General features: G+C 40.1%; 1 non-coding gene across 1 annotated transcript; it reads left to right on the plus strand.

Annotated features, from left to right (window-relative positions):
• Positions 1-4,301: 4,301 nt before the first annotated feature.
• Positions 4,302-4,374, plus strand: Trnan-auu. Its single transcript has one exon. It is a non-coding gene; the product is annotated as a tRNA-Asn (tRNA).
• The last annotated feature ends 13,239 nt before the right edge of the window (positions 4,375-17,613 follow it).

The following is a 17,613-nucleotide window of genomic DNA, read 5'->3' on the forward strand; positions in this document are numbered from 1 at the left end:
TTAACTACCTACACTGAGACTTTAGCACGTGCTGCGGAAACGGGAGCTAGCCGCTGTGAATAATAGAAACAAAGGCTTTTGTTTAACAGATTACGGCAAAAGCCAAAAATTGGACGTATTTATGCAAAATGGAACCAACCCACATGAAATCTTCATTGAAATGTTTACTTCTTTGTTTAATCAATAAAGATCGATTTTCAAAATTATTCATCCGTGGATTGGTTCCATTTTGCATAAATACGTCCAATTCATCTCAGAAAATTCATACTATAATGTCTATTGGGTATTTAGTTTTTAAGAGAATCTGAAGGTACACTAGGTATACTTTATAGGCATGTATAAAGATAAGGTACACAGTAGCTTGTTGGTATACAGTTTTAGTGCTCTTCATAAAACACTATAAATCTAAACATCAAAAATTGACAACCCTAATCCACATTCTATTATCCACACTGGCGCTTTTGTATGCATTACGGAACTCAAGCGGTCACCTGTGCTAAGTGAACCTTCTGTACATATTATAAGGACTGTTATCCTTCGGCCAATGTTCTTTGTTAATAATTATGTTAGTAAACTTGTTTGTACAAAAATTCCTTAGTTAATGTTGGTGGATTAACATGCGATAGAAGGAAAACAACTATAATCGCGTTCTTTTTGAATTTAAAATAGTTTATTTTGTGTATTTAAAATATTTATTTACTTTTTTTCTCTAATATTGATTTTTATTACAAGCTTTTATTCAACTTGGCTTGTTAATATAATAATTATGTTAGTGTGCGTCAGAACGCAGAAGCTTGACCCAATTCCCGGTTTTCGATTGAGCTAAAATTTTGCACACATCTGTATATCACGTGACAATTCAATATTATGATATCATGGAGCTGATCTGATGATGGATCAGAAAGGTGGTCAAAGGAACTCTGTTATGAAACGTCGTATCCCCATCGATCGAGTAAGGGGTTTTTAGAAACGTCTCGGAGAGCTACTTAGATGACTGTTGAAAGAAAGGTACAGTCGGCGATAAAAGCTTGAGCCAAAAATGAAATTTTTGCAAAAAACTTATTCAGTACAGATAGTTTTTTTTACGCACTAGTGCGAGAAGTGGTACATTTCTTGTCAGGTCGAAACTTCGGAGGGCCATCTGTACTTAAAAACGTCATACGATACACGTGGAAAAAGGAAATTCGAAACTCGTGTCGATTTAAAACAGTTGTTTTAATTTATAGCCACTCGTTTCGAACTTCCTTTTTTACGCACTTTTATCGTAATGTAATATTAGACTAGTTTCCTACTAGTCAAATCAGCTTCTTTTTAAGAACTGTTAAAACGATTTGGTAATATGGAATTACTATGAAATACTGAGGAGTGACGTCACGGTCAATTCATTTACTTTATATCTTTCTCTTTGACTTATTGAATAGAAATTATGTTTAAACATAACTACTGTCCATATTTTTCTTCTAATTATGTGGTGCTTTATTTCGTGCACTGCATAAAATATTTTATTTTAAGAACCCTTAGGGGCATGACTGTATATGCAACAGATTGGTATAGGTGCAAACTGTCTGTAGAAAAATCAGCGCCTCGATATTATTTCATTTTCCCATGGATTTTGCCTCGGACATGAAAAATCTTGCTCTCAAAGAATGACCCATATTATATATACTCATTTAATAGATATAATCGAAGTTTTATTATTAAATTAGTTTTAATTAATATTAGTCACAATTTTGAACTTGGAAGGTGTTACACCTTCCAAATTTCCTGGGGAATATTGTTCATTTTGTAGAACTAGTACTACTAGCATTTCATCTGACCATTTCCATTTATACATGAATAAAATATATTAGTTTTAGTTGGCGTGTACTATCAACGATTATTTTACATGTCCTTATAGCGGCATGCCGCTATTTGTCAGCACAAAATTGATTAGTTTGCTGGTCAGCAAATAAATCCACTACAAGCCACTCTAAAGCTTGTGTAAAACGCACCAAAGCATCGTCAATTTGCATGAAAGCATGTCACTCTACACCCCTTTAGAACAAAAGGGTGTATCTCATATCACTACTCTATGGGAGATATGACCTTTCAAATCGGAACTTAGGTTCGCTCCATTAAGACAAAAGGGTGTATCTCATGGTACAAATGTATGGGACATACACCCTTTTCTCTCAGCACTTGGGTTAAAGATAAAAGGGTGTATGTGATGACATAGTCAATGGGAGATATAACCTTTTATTGCTAGTAGATATGTTTGGTCCATTGGAACCGAAATATCCTGTCACCACATTCATGTTGACGGATAATTTTGCAGGCTCCGGGTTAAGGATGTGCTTAGCTGTTTTCCAGAACTATTGAGCTAGAGTGACCGATAGGCTGCGCTCGTGCGTTAAGGTGCAGTGCAAAAAACGGAATTGAAAAAAAAAGTAGTAGCGCTTTTTGGATCATAATATGACTACCATTTTGATTACCATAAGTATATGATGCTTTTATCGATATGAATCCTGAATTTTTGGCTTTCACTACCCAAAATGTTGCATGAATTTTTAGATCATGTTTTTTTAGTGTTACTCAAAAAATTGTACTTTTCAATTAGATACCTACCTATCAAGAGCCATGGGTTTAAGCATCTGTTGATCTGTTTCTCATGTTCACGGTGAGCCTCCAATCAGTTAGTCACTCAAGTAAGATAAACCTGACACTGCATTTTTGATAGTGGTATTATAAATGCTGCGTTGATTACCTACCTTGGTTAACAATCTACTGTTCTTGTCTTTGCTTGTCCTATGCACCCCATACCTGTATAGGATCTTCATAAGATCCACCTTCGTCTCGTCCCAGCTCAGTCTAAATTCTAGCAAATTCGCGTGAGATCCTTTAGAAAGGGCTTTAGATCGTGCTCAGTATAGGCCACTGCAACGTACAGCGACTTATGGTACGACACCCTCAGTCATGAAGTTTCAACGTAGAAGAAGAGAAATTCTCGCACCTCAAGGCCCACAAAGAACCTTAACAATCTACTATGCGTAGTTTAGTTAAATTAGGCACGGCTATATCCCAACACTAACACAAAGCGACCTGACCCAATTAGATAGCTGTTGGCCTTAAATCAAAAACAGATGGGCGTTGCGTGGACGGCGCTTGAAATTCGTGTTGACTTCACCGGCTTTGCATATATGTCAGTCAAGTCAGTTAACGTTGTAGTGGTGAAATTGAGTTTCTTTCTAGACCGAGAGTAGTTTCACACTCTACTTCCGATCCAAACCAGTGAAAATATGGTTTATAGTAGCGGTAGAACTGTCTAGTTTATTTACGCACTGAATGAAATCGAATGACGGATATCAGATCTAGCTCGTAAATTGCCATAGAAATGGTTCTGTGGCTTATTAGTTCACTTTTTGCCGAATAAAACATTTATATCTGGGCGGCCCAGCATCGCTCGGTTCTATTTAATTATATCACGTCTTTACTCGTAAAAAAAAAAAAAAAAAAAAATAAATATTATAAGGACATTCTTACACAGACTGACTGAGGCCCACGGTAAGCTCAAGAAGGCTTGTGTTGTGGGTACTCAGACAACGATATATATAATATATAAATACTTATATACATAGAAGAACATCCATGACCCAGGAACATATATCTGTGCTCATCACACAAATGAATGCCCTTACCGGGATTCGAACCCGGGACCGCGGCGTAGCAGGCAGGGTCACTACCGACTGCGCCAGACCGGTCGCCAAAATACCCAACCCAAAATACAAAAAAAAACTTAATTTCTGGCCGGGATTAGAATTCGTCCGGGTCGACACCTGCAAATCTGTTTGCGAACATTAGACCGACCTTGTACGACTGAGCTACGCGGAGCCGATGCGCGGTCGGCGAAATTAACGACCATATTTTACGTTTATGAATTACGTTCATGAAAACTCGAAAATTCGCGTTTTCCGGGATCTAAGGCTATACGCTAGGTCGATTTTTCACCCCCGAAAACCCCAACATAACAAATTTCAGCGAAATTGGTAGAGCGGTTTCCGAGATCGTCAGTATATATATATAAATAAATAAATATGCATGAATTGCTCGTTTAAAGTTATAAGATTTTGTGCCTCTAAAATAGTTATTCTGAAATTTTAACTTCTGATTAGCAGAAAAGTCTGCAATCGATGCCACTAGGCTTAGAATAAATTTAAAAGTGGAAAATGTCTGCCTTGGGTGAGACTTGAACTCACGGCCTCTGGATCAATATTCTACGGGTCCCATTGACCTTAGTAGTGGAAAATTTCGCTGGCTTGGTTGAAGTCTTGGTGGCTCAGTTGGCAGAGCGCTGGAATATTGATCCAGAGGCCGTGAGTTCAAGTCTCACCCAAGGCAGACATTTTCCACTTTGAAATTTATTCTAAGCCTAGTTATTCTGAAAAACGTTTAGTTAACCTAAGAGTATAAACTAGGTGTTAAGCCCACTCGTCCTGGAAGCACACATTTAACCGCTCAGAGCTCAGTTACCATCTCTTAAGCACTAGTTCCAACTAAAGCGAGTAAGCGATGAGCCATCAGCGATAGAAACGAAATAAAGGTAGTCACTCCCGTGTAAATGGGCCATTTTTTTCAAAGTTGTCCACCCCACTTTTTTTTTGTGTTTGGAAAATGTTATGTGTTTTCCACTCAGAATCGCGGACTCTTCCAATCCTAATAGGAGAAAAAAAGTGTCCCAAGGTTTTTTCCCATTCCGTTACCATTTTTTCATACATTTTGTATGGCGGTAACGGAATGGAAGGTTCGAAAAAATGTATGGAAATCTTGGGACATTTTTTTTCTCCTATCAGGATCGAAAGAGCTCTCGATTCTGAGTATGAATCGCGTAAAAAATACCCATGCTACAAAAAAAGTGGGGTGGACAACTTTGAAAAAAATGGCCCAAATAAAAGAAAGAGCGACCGATTTATAGATAGTATTATTAGAGAGTTACTGTGAAAGTAAAATGTGTAATCACAGTGCATAGACTGCCATCTCTCGACACAAGCTTAAAACTTTTGCACCTCAGTTTTGACAATTAGGCCCATATTGTTAGCTTGATATGTGTTAAAATGACAAATGTTAATATTAGCGCCATCTAGCCGAGCGTTCCCCAAAGGTGTAACGCCATCTAGGCCACCGTACCTTTTTCTCTAGGGCTTTGAGGTGCGTTTTTTTCTTAGACTTCGTTTTCTTAGTATCCGTCTATACGGAGTTACATATGTCTTTAATAGAACTTATAACCGGCATGTTCTGTGAGGCGAGGACGGATGGATTTGCGGCAATCATGCGAAAAAAAATCGTATCCCTGTTGGGTCGGGTCAGGCAGAGTACCAACAGCATTCTAAATGGGATTGCTGAAAGATTTGACTGCCCTATCCTCAAGTACTGGATTGGGCAGATCAAACAGGTAGCACTCAGCCCCCCCATTTGAATTAGTAATTTAGTTTGTAGTGAAGTAATTTATTGTTTGTAAATATAGATAAGATAACTAACATAGCTTTTAAGTACATTTGTGACTAACATCTATGGAGTCTTAGTACTTTGAATTAAAGAATTATTATTATGTTTGTTCTTTACATATCTCGGGACCATGGGGTCCCGGACTTTTGTAAGGCATACGTGGGGCCGAAGCCAACAGCGCAGAGGCCCTTTAGAACAGTTTAATCTAAATGTAATGTGACACTAACCGGCGATTATCCCTGTCCGCACTATAGTAATGCACCCAAAGACAAGCCCCGGTTAGTGTAGGTAGAACTATTGTAAGAAAATGTACACAAAGAAACCGGGCTATTAGGTTGAGTTGCTAGTGGATTGGTAACCGGTGCTATCGGAAAAACTATGGCACCTGCCTTGCTCATATGTTACAAAACATGACAAAATAGGCAGGTGGTGACTCGCCAACTCACTATATGGGTCCCCGAAAACGGCCGCTCGCACGGAGCGACAAGGGCACAACATAGCGTGAGCGGCTCAGGGTGTGGAGAGGTGTGCACCGCTTTCTACCCAGTCTGTACGAAACAGCCACTGTGCCAACTCGCGTCTTATGCATATTTCACTTCTACCCTGCAAGCATATAGCTCTGGCACCCCACTCTGGACGGCCGGTTAAGGCAAGCCAGAGGTGAGAGTCCTGCGGCCCCTGCTCAGTGTTCACTCCGGCCGGCCAGTGAAGGCAAGCCGGAGGGAGGGGCCTGACCGACTCTCGGGGGCATGGGACCCAAGGGACGCCACTTCCCATTCAGCTCGCCACAAGCTGCCCTGGGGGCTTATTATTATTATTATTATAACGCGCTCGTTCTATCATAGCGTCTCTTTTATTTACACGTGAGCGACTATCTTTTGTTCGTTTCTAACGCCGATAGCTCATCGCTTACTCTTTTTTTTTTTTAATACTACGTCGGTGGCAAACAAGCATACGGTCCGCCTGATGGAAAGCGGTCACCGTAACCTATGGATGCCTGCAACTCAAGGAGTGTCACATGCGCGTTGCCAACCCATTAGAAACTTGTACACTCCCTTTTGCTGTGTTAAGTACACAGGAGGGTTCGGGTTGCCGACGACTCAAAGGACAATAGACGGAACATATTAGTTCCATAGGTCCTTCCGTCACCAACACACCGCACCCTCGTTGAGCTCTGGCAGCCTCACCGGCAGGGACACAACACTATGAGTACACTGAGAAAAAATACAACCAGTTTTCATGATCGTTCAACAAGTTTTTTGGTTAAAATAGCGCCTACGTGCTCTTTGGTTCAAACAACAAGCTACTTGTCATTTGAATCGGCAATATATTTGACACAACAAGTCGATTTTATAAAAACAACCTGACACATATTGTTTTAAACATACGTTTGGCTGATTCAAACGGATAAACCGCAACAAGTCGAACTTGTTAAATTCACAACGCAAATTTCTCTCAGTGTAGGGTCTAGTGCTATTTGGCTGCGGTCTTCTATAAGGCGGAGGTACTTTCCCAGTTGGGCTCTGCTCTAGATTCGAGCAGAGATTATTCGCTTTTGGCACCAGTGCCGTACGCAAACATGGGCTAATCCATATATTATAATTTAATATCTGGATTACCCACTTGACTCGTCGTGACTAAGCCCTTGACTTGGGTATTAGTGACTGTATTCCATAATACGATGTGACGCCATAATCATTATTGTTTACATTCGCTTCATTAATTATCAGGCCAATTCTAACATACTTACACCAAAGACATATTCTATTCAGCGAGGAAATGTTTGACACAATGCCGCCAGGGGCTATTTAGATATATTTTCATTTCGATTCGATTTTACTTTAATTTTAAGTTATTTTTTTTAGTTTTGGAGTTAGCTTATTTATTTGTTATTTAAGTTGTGTTGTTACCTAATAAAATTTATACAAAATAAAAAAAGACATAATACTTTTTATCTAAATCGGTTCAGTCATTCGAGAGCTACGATTCCACAGAGGGACACACACATAAACAGACAGACAATAACCTAACCACAAAATTAATATTTTGATAAAACCCCCGACATAGTGCACTGATTTTAATATATCTAAGAACACCCGACTAATTTAGCTTTCAAACAAAATAAACTAAATCTATATCGGTTCATCCGTTTGGGAGCTACGATGCCACCGAAAGACACACATAAACAGACAGACAATAACCTAACCACAAAATTAAAAACCCCGACCGCGACATAGTAGACCGATTTTCATGAAACATGGCTAATAACACTCACGACTAACTCAGCTTTCAGACAAAAAAAAACTAAATCTAAATCGGTTCATCCGTTCGGGAGCTACGATGTCACAGACAGACACACACACAGACAGACAGACACGTCAAACTTATAACACCCCATCGTTTTGCGTCGGGGATTAAAAAAACTTACCCTAAAGTTTTTCAACTATTTGTAGGTACTTGTAGCAACATCTTACTACTTATATGTGTAATTGTTATAAATGTACATAGAAACAACAGAAACGGGATAAACCTTGACATCTGTTTAATAAAGGTCTTATTTATGTACGTTCACCTAAACGAGGGTCGTTGTCTATCTAAACTAAGTTGCTATGTAATGTCCTAATGCTTTTAGGGCTACTTTATTATGTTTAGTACTAAATCTCTTAACTTGATAGTAAGTAGTATGCTACATACATACATTATGCAACCCAGGGGTAGGCAGAGCACTTAAACTACTAAAATTTCAGTGCCACTCTTGGCAAAAAGGGGTTGAAAGAAAACGAAATTGTGACATAGCAGTGACAGGTTGCCAGCCTCTCGCCTGCGCCACAATTTAACCCATATCCCACAGTCAACTTCTACGACACCCACGGGAAGAAAGGGGGTGGTGAGATTCTTAACCTGTCACCACACGCTAGTATTTTGTTTTCGGTTATTACAAGCAGTTATTATTGGAACATAATAACAAAAAATTAAGGTTATTGACATGATACTTAATAATATCATTAGGTATACCTACCATTCAATTGGACGACCGGTCTGGCTCAGTCGGTAGTGACCCTGCCTGCTAAGCCGCGGTCCTGGGATCGAATCCCGGTAAGTGCATTTATTTGTGTGATAAGCACACATTTGTTCCTGAGTCATGGAAGTTTTCTATGTATATAAGTATTTGTCTATTATATTATATCGTTGTCTGAGTACCCACAATTCAAGCCTTCTTGAGCTTACCGTGGGGCTCAGTCAATCTGTGTAAGTGTGTAAGAAATGTCCCATAATATTTATTCATTTATTATTTAATACACACACATTTTCGTTTTTTTCGTTTTTTTTCAACCCCTTTTTGCCAAGAGTGGCACTGAAACTTGAGTAGTTCATGTGCTCTGCCTACCCCTTTATGGGATACAGGCGTGATTGTATGTTATGTTAATACACATAAATAAATGACATACAAATAACACACACATTATCCTATTTCCTCAAACAGGGTAGGCAGAGGACATGAAACTGCTCAAGCTCAAGCTCAAGATTAAATATAAGAAGATCATACCATCCCATACATTAAAATGCGACCGCCTAAGAACGTGCATACACTACACCACACACAGATTTAGTAGGAGGTAGGGCATAGCGAATGATATTCCGCTTTGTGTGGTAGGGCACAGCACAGCGGATATCGTCTCGTTCGAATCTAGAGCAGAGCCCAACTGGGGTAGTACCTCCGCCTTACAGAAGACCGCAGCCAAATAGCACTAGACCCTACTCATAGTGTTGTGTTCCTGTCGGTGAGTAAGGTTGCCAGAGCTCAACGAGGGTGCGGTGTGCTGATGACGGGAGGACTTACGGAACTAACTTGTTCCGTTTATTGTCCTTTGAGTCGTCGGCAACCCGAACCCTCCTTGGAACTTGTACACTCCTTTTTGCTGTGTACTTAACACAGCAAAAGGGAATGTACAAGTTTCTAATGGGGTGGCAACGCGCATGTGACACTGTTTGAGTTGCAGGCGTCCATAGGTTACGGTGACCGCTTTACATCAGGCGGGCCGTATACTTGTTTGCCACCGACGTAGTATAAAAAAAAAAAAAAAAAGATGGCGCCACAAAAAATGTCTTGTTGCCATCGATTATTTGTAGATTGGTGTTAAGTGTCACTTTCGAGTAATAAATACACCTAAGTCAAAAGTGATACTTAACGCCATCTACAAGTATAATCGAAAGCTACAAGACATTTTTTGTGGCGCCATCAATGTGTGCTGGGTGGCTAGCCGAATGGCACAATCGCTCACGAAACGCTCACGAAACGAAGCGCTAGTAGATATCTATCTCTATCGCGCTTGCGTATTGGCGCGACAGAGCCAGCGGCGTATCGCTTTCGTTTGGCGTCGGAGAAATGCCATTCGGCTACGGGGCCTGTAGTGTTTGCGCGTTCTTACGCCGTGTCTTGCGTGGGCGACGGTCGCGCGACCGTCGCCGTCGCGTCTCATACTTCCATATCGATAAGGTTTGATGTCGTATGCGTCGCATCGCCGTCGCGCGACCATCGCGCGACCGTCGCTAACGCAAGCCACGGCGTTAGGCGGTCGCATTTTAATGTATGCGATGGTATGATCTTATATTTCTATGCATCCACGGACGGGAAAGGAAGAGAAGAGAAAAACCAATGCTGGTAATAACATACCATTGCCTAAATAAAACATTGTATTTTTTTTTCTGTTTTTTATTTTTTAATATGTGCTATATATATTGTTCTTTTATTTTTAGTTTCACAGTGCCTTAGTTTTTACTGTCATGCTGTGTAACTTATTTGAATAATAAATAAAATAAAATAAATTATAAAATATTATCCTTTACCTTGCACAGTAAACTTTGTTCAGTTCAGTGGACCGATTTTCATAAAGCATGGCTAGGAACATTCCCGAGCTTTCAAACAAAAAAAAACTAAATCTAAATCGGTTCATCCGTTTGGGAGCTACGATGCCACAGACAGACACACGTACAGACAGAGAGACCCGCCAAACTAACACCCCATCGTTTTCGCGTCGGGGTTTAAAAATACAAATTCAAAAGGGTTCCTTGCCATTTTTTTCAAAGTTGTCCACCCCAGTTTTTTGGATTTGGATTTTTTTATGTGGATTCCACTCAGAAGCGCGAGCTCTTTGGTTTGGTTCCCATTCCGTTACTATTTTTTCATACATTTTGTACGGCGGTAACGGAATGGGAGGTTTGAAAAATGTATGGAAATCTTGGGACATTTTTTTGTTCCTATCAGGACAGAAAGACCTTTCGATTCTGAGTATGAATCGCGTAAAAAATACCCATTTTACAAAAAAAGTGGTGGAATGGACAACTTTAAAAAAGAAAAAAAATTACCCAGATAATACTTTATCCATGAATTTGAAAGGCAATGAAATAAAATCAATGTCAGAATTTACTGTTCTGAACATACCTCTCGGACTTTAACCCAAGTAATAACCCTTAACATTACGACTTCTAAAACGGTCCCATTTCATATGATATTAATAGCAATAACTTATCGCAATCGAGTTGACCATGGTGATTTGCCATTAAAGGTCCCTATAGCGATATGTTCCGAGGGATAATAGGGCCCGACACAAATGGGACTTAGTGCCCTTTCGGACGAGTTTTGTACCCCTAACACAGATTATGTAATACTGATAGCAAAGCAGAGACGTCACTCTCAAATTAGACACAATCATAAAATAATATAAATAAACTAGCTTTTACCCGCGGCTTCGCCCGCGTAATAAAAGTATTCTTATTGAAACGTTTACAAAAAATAAGATTTTCATTTGGATCCGTAGGTTTCTTTGTAGGTACATCTGTCCGCGATTACTTCGATTAAGGTAAAGCGGGGCAATTCTCGACTGGGGGCCATTGTAACTGATCTATTTGCTGTAAGGTCAGCCAAGAAAGTGGTTTACCACTTTTCGACTCTATTGAACCACTTTTTTGGCTGACTGTAGTACTTACACATATTACTATTGTTTTAAAAGAAATTCTTGCAATGATTGTAGAATTGTTACACAGCGACCACAGCGTAGGTAGTAGGTACGAATATGTTTCTATTTTACCTATATAAATATTTATACTGGGGAAACTTCATACAACCCACATAGCCAGTATCTCGACGCTATTGTCGGTAGGGTAAAAAGTACTTCCTTGCATTATCACTTACAATTTTTTCCATTTTGTTTATACTTATTGCAAACGTAAACATATAAAAGGCAAGCAAACAACGATTTTCTTACAGCACATTGAATGTAATAGTTATTACGGATGCAGGATACTCGCCGATGCCTACTTACTAATCCCTTCGCACTGAGCCACCTGCATTTTACACTGCCTAGATATCGATTGCCGACCGATTAGTCCGACCTCAATCCCTATTCTTATCCCCGTCCCCGTCCCCGTCCCCGTCCCCGTCCCCGTCCCCGTCCCCGTCCCCGTCCCCGTCCCCGTCCCCGTCCCCGTCCCCGTCCCCGTCCCCGTCCCCGTCCCCGTCCCCGTCCCCGTCCCCGTCCCCGTCCCCGTCCCCGTCCCCGTCCCCGTCCCCGTCCCCGTCCCCGTCCCCGTCCCCGTCCCCGTCCCCGTCCCCGTCCCCGTCCCCGTCCCCGTCCCCGTCCCCGTCCCCGTCCCCGTCCCCGTCCCCGTCCCCGTCCCCGTCCCCGTCCCCGTCCCCGTCCCCGTCCCCGTCCCCGTCCCCGCCCCGTCCCCGTCCCCGTCCCCGTCCCCGTCCCCGTCCCCGTCCCCGTCCCCGTCCCCGTCCCCGTCCCCGTCCCCGTCCCCGTCCCCGTCCCCCCGTCCCCGTCGCCGTCGCCGTCGCCGTCCCCGTCGCCGTCCCCGTCCCCGTCCCCGTCCCCGTCCCCGTCCCCGTCCCCGTCCCCGTCCCCGTCCCCGTCCCCGTCCCCGTCCCCGTCCCCGTCCCCGTCCCCGTCCCCGTCCCCGTCCCCGTCCCCGTCCCTGTCCCCGTCCCTCCCCTATCCCTATCCCCGTCCCTGTCCCCTATTCCTATCCCTGTCCCCTATTCCTATCCCTATCCCTATCCCTGTCCCTTCCCTATCCCTATCCCTATCCCTATCCCTAACCCTAAGCCTATCCCTTCCCTATCCCTATCCCTATCCCTATCCCTAACCCTAAGCCTATCCCGTTCCTGTCCCTGTACCTGTCCCTGTCAAATTATCATGCTAGGAGGTGAACTTTGAAAAATCCTTTCTTAGTGGTCCTCTAAGGAACATCCGTGTCAATTTGAAATATCTTGAACCAGAAGTAAATATAAAAACTAAACCTATACTTATGACTATTTTGGATATTTTAACCCCATTGCACAACAACAGGGGAGAAAATTTCTTTTCCACCTCATTAGATTTTAAAATCGTTGTATTTATCGTGTTCAGCGACCCGATAAACCATAAAAACGATACCCATACTGTGTTTTTTACTTTACCCCCTTTGCACCCTTTTAGGGGTTAGATTTTCAAAAAACCTGAAACACGTCTTTAGTCATATGTTTTTAGGATCCCTCCTGTGAAGTTTCGAATAAAACAGTGAAACTAACATTGTTTCCCCATACAAACTTTGAACCCCCATTTGACCCCCTTAGGAGGCGAATTTTGAAAAATCCTTTCTTAGTGCTCCTCTACACTATATAAGGAACCTACGTGCCAAATTTGATATCTCTAGGACCAGCGGCTTCGGCTGTGCGTTGATATGTTAGTCGGTCGGTCAATATCTTCTTTTATATATTTTTTTGATATTGAAACCCCATTGCACCATAGCAGGGGAGAAGGTATTTCACTTCCGCCTCATTAGATTTTAAAAACGTTGTATTTATCGTGATCAGCGACCCGATAAAAACGATACCCATATTGTTTTTTTGACTTTATCACCCCCTTTTCACCCTTTTAGGGGTTAAATTTTCAAAAAACCTGAAACACGTATTCAGTCATATGTCTTAAGGAATCTTCCTGTGAAGTATCAAATAAAATAGTCAAACTAATCTTGTTTCCCCATACAAACTTTGAACCCCCATTTGACCCCCTTAGAAGGTGAATTTTGGAAAATCCTTTCTTAGTGCTCCTCTACACTATATAAGGAACCTACGTGCCAAATTTGAAATCTCTAGGACCAGCGGTTTCGGCTGTGCGTTGATATGTCAGTCAGTCAGTCAGTCAGTCAGTCAGTCAGTCAGTTTCTTCTTTTATATATTTAGATAAAGTAGGCATCTAATTGAGAGAGAGGACAAGAGAGAATCTCAAGAACTTTTATCATATTTTTGGTTGACTTGATCGTTTGCAAACACAAGATATTTTTTTAATACAGAATCAATGACAAAAAAGCACGGCCCGCACGGTGGTAATCAGTCATCCATCGTAGCCTGTAGACGCCTGCAACTTCAAATTATTATCTGCGCGTTGCCGACCCTTTAAGAACCAGCCCTGGCCCACGTAGTTTTTTGAAGACTATCATACTGTAGGGAGAAAACCTCGACAGGGAGCAAATTTTTTATGGGTGCCCTGAAAATCAGTACCGTGTCTTAGATACGGTCTACGCTGAGCGGCATCCTATTTGGTATAACTCTAGGTACCTAATGATTCACCTAAGATTACATTATTTTAAACAAAACTAAACCTATAAAAACATATAACAAGATATATAGATGCAGGTGAATCATTAGGTACCTAGAGTTATACCAAATAGGATGCCGCTCAGCGTAGACCGTATCTAAGAGACACGACACTCATTTTCAGGGCGCCCATAAAAAATTTGCTCCCTGTCAAGGTTTTCTCCTTACAATAAATGATAGTCTTCAAAAAGGTTTACTGACGATTCGCCAAAAAACGTTTCCCAAAGTTTCACATCCCAAACTATTATTCCCAAATTATCATTTACCAAATAAACGTTTGGCAAAACAACTTATCGCAAATTGACATTTAGCAAAACTTTTTTTGGCAAGTATTTGTTTCCCAAAATATTTACTTGGTCAAATTTCATTTTACCAAATATTATTTAGTCAAATGTATTGTTAGGCAAAATTTTCATTTCCCAATATATTGTAATTAAATGGCGCACTAGAAATTTGTTTGTTGATTTTATACTTTGTGTCCAAGACTTGTGTGAAATAATGTGTATGTCGTACTTTTTTTCCTCCTGCTGCAAATGTCAAGGATGACATTTTCACTCACATGTCCGGATACATTTTATTAAAAAGAAACCTTATGTTTTCAAGACCATTATGTTCTATTCATTTTTAATTACTTTAAAAAACCAGTTCCGGTTTGCTGACTGTCAACCTAACACGCTCCTCCTCGCTTCGCTCGTCGTCGCACTTAAACTGGCCCTGTCGCACACGAGTTTTCTGTTACAATACTAATAAAATTATTACATTACATTTATGCCTTGTAATATTTATTGTCAAACGTGGTTTTGCATGGTGTAAGTTGTAGAAACATTTTTTGACAAAAAAATAGTTGACAAAATAATTTTGTCCAGTAATTAATTTGACAAAAATAAAGTTGAGCAAACTTTTCTTGTCCAACTGAAGCCTTGGGAATAAACCTGAAATTATCATTTGACCATTTTAAGTTAAATTTGGCAAAAAATCTTCGGTAAATTAAATTAATCCCGTAGAAATGAAAATGCAAATGCCTAAATATTTTCAAAATTTGCGATGTGAAATTTTGACCAAACATGTTTTTGGGATATAAGTTTTGCCATTAAAAACGTTTGCGAAATAAAGTTTTGTCTAAATAAAATTTGACTAAGTAAAATTGTGCCAAATGATAATTTGACCAAACAAATTCATTGCGAAACATACCTTTGCCAAACAATACTTTGGGAAATGAAACTATTGCAATATGATTACAGGGGTGTCCTGCCGTTTCGCCAAAAGACGTTTCGTCAAATTTCATTTCCCAATAATCATATCGATTTTTCCACAGCCAGAGATGATCTCAGAGATATCTGCGAGAGAAAATTATTCTTAAATCACACAGTGCGTGACCATTTAGAATCAATAATGTGAGGATAAAAATCAGGCCGATTGCCAGCGGTGCGGTGATAAAACGGTGCGGTGAAAAAATATGAAGAAACTAAAAGTGGCATATCTCCTACATTTGTAATCTACGCATACCCTCCGTTGTAATAAGGATTCGGCTTTTCGATTCACAATTAAGGGACGAACTTTTAATAACCCCCAACATTTTATGGGCTAGTGAAAGTTGTGAGTTACGGGCGGTTAAGGGGAAGACGTTTATTTGATTGTAAATCTTGAAATGTTATTAGAAAAGCCTGTAGGGTTTATGGGTCTTTTTACTAGATAATATTTAACAGATTATGTTTTTGGTTAATGAGTTTTTTTAAGGATTTTTTTTGATACGATACCCCCCACGCGTAAAGTGGGGAGTGATTTATTTTTCATTCAACTCTGACGTGTGATATATTTTTGGACGTGTATTATATTGTTAGATAGGTACCTATTTAAAAATGAATAGGGGTTTAGTAATAGTACATTACATCAGAGGCCGGGAAAATGAGGATTTCCGGCCAAGTGGGTATATATAGGGATAGGGATACGAGGCCGGGAATCCGTTTTCACGCCGAGGCATGTATAGTGCTTTTCTCAAACATACAATGAAATAAAAAAAAATGCTCTAAAGGACAATATTTTATAAAAAAAAGTTACTTTGCAGGCCTAGGCCTAAAAAATAATATGAAATCCCTTTACAGTCCTATCGAGTTGTTGCGCCCAAAAAGCGATACTTCCCAGCCCATTTAAAGGAACGTAAAGACAATATTTCATTGCATGTTTGAGAAAAATCATTTTTTTGATGATTTTAATTGTTTCAGAAATATTCGTGGTCCTTGGTAATAATCTAGTATTCTGTCAGTTAGCATTACCTGTGTGGCAATCGCCGTTGGCCATTATTTTTCTATTTGGGAAGATATCGACAAACTAAATGCGACACTCGATGACCTAAACATAGAAAACTAAAGCTAAAGGTTTGTTCAGACTGTCGGAGAACCTTAAAAAACAAATACGAAGTTTATGCAAGGGAAAACAATTTAAACTGGTTAGAGAATATTGCGAGTAACTTAGTTTGTTCTGAATTGCAATACTTATACGTTGAGCGAGGAAGCTGCCAGCTCTTTTGTCTCCCGTAGTATCACATAAAAAAAAAAGTTTGTTCTTGACACCATTTACATTTTTAGGTTGTTTTCAACAATAAGTAAGCATTACTACTCGTATGGTGCTGTATTCGAAAATTATTTTCAAGATGTAATTTCGATATATGATACAAATGATAATTGTCAAAAATGGCGTTTGTGGAACAATGATATTTTGACAGTGACATGCATGTAGATGTAATATTTGTCTTAGTTTCTATTAAATATTTGACGTACCTACTACCTATTACGCAGATTATTATATGCCGCAGTAAAAAATAGAATCAGGAGTTACTATGCGGAAATGAATTAACAAGAACATAAGACTACTTTTCAGTATAGATGGCGTTTTTTTACGCACTAGTGTGAGAAGTGGTTCATTTTATGCCAGGTCAAAACTTCGGAGTGCTATCTGTACCTACTGAAAAACGTCGTACGATACACGGGCGGAAAGGAAATTCGTAACTCGTGTCGATTTAAAACACTCCGGTCGTATTTTACTTTATTTATCACCACTCGTTTCGGACTTCCTTTTTCACGCACTTGTATCGTAATGTATTATTTTTGATCTGCTGTAATTGATACATTTTGTTTTATTGAATGTCCGTTCTGTACTCACCTTAACAATTGAAATGCATATTGTATGGTTTTAGAATCCGTTTGACAGATGCTCGGACCTCGCCGGGACGGTAATGCATTTCGACACGGCCCGGAAATACACTTCTTGTCTTTGGCCGAAATAGCAGTACCTTAATGTTGTTTCAATGTAGGACCGTTTATGGTCCTAGTCACTTTAAGAGACTGCAAATAAGCCTTGTAAGAGCACTCTGATAGTTTATTTGTTCTGGCTCCGTAGCCGAATGGCATTTCTGGGCCATTTTTTTCAAAGTTGTCCACCCCACTTTTTTTTTTGGATTTGGAATTTTTTATGTGATTTCCACTCAGAATTGCGAG

The sequence above is a fragment of the Leguminivora glycinivorella genome, chromosome 10 (genome assembly GCF_023078275.1).
Source record: "Leguminivora glycinivorella isolate SPB_JAAS2020 chromosome 10, LegGlyc_1.1, whole genome shotgun sequence".
In the NCBI taxonomy this organism is placed as follows: domain Eukaryota; kingdom Metazoa; phylum Arthropoda; class Insecta; order Lepidoptera; family Tortricidae; genus Leguminivora; species Leguminivora glycinivorella.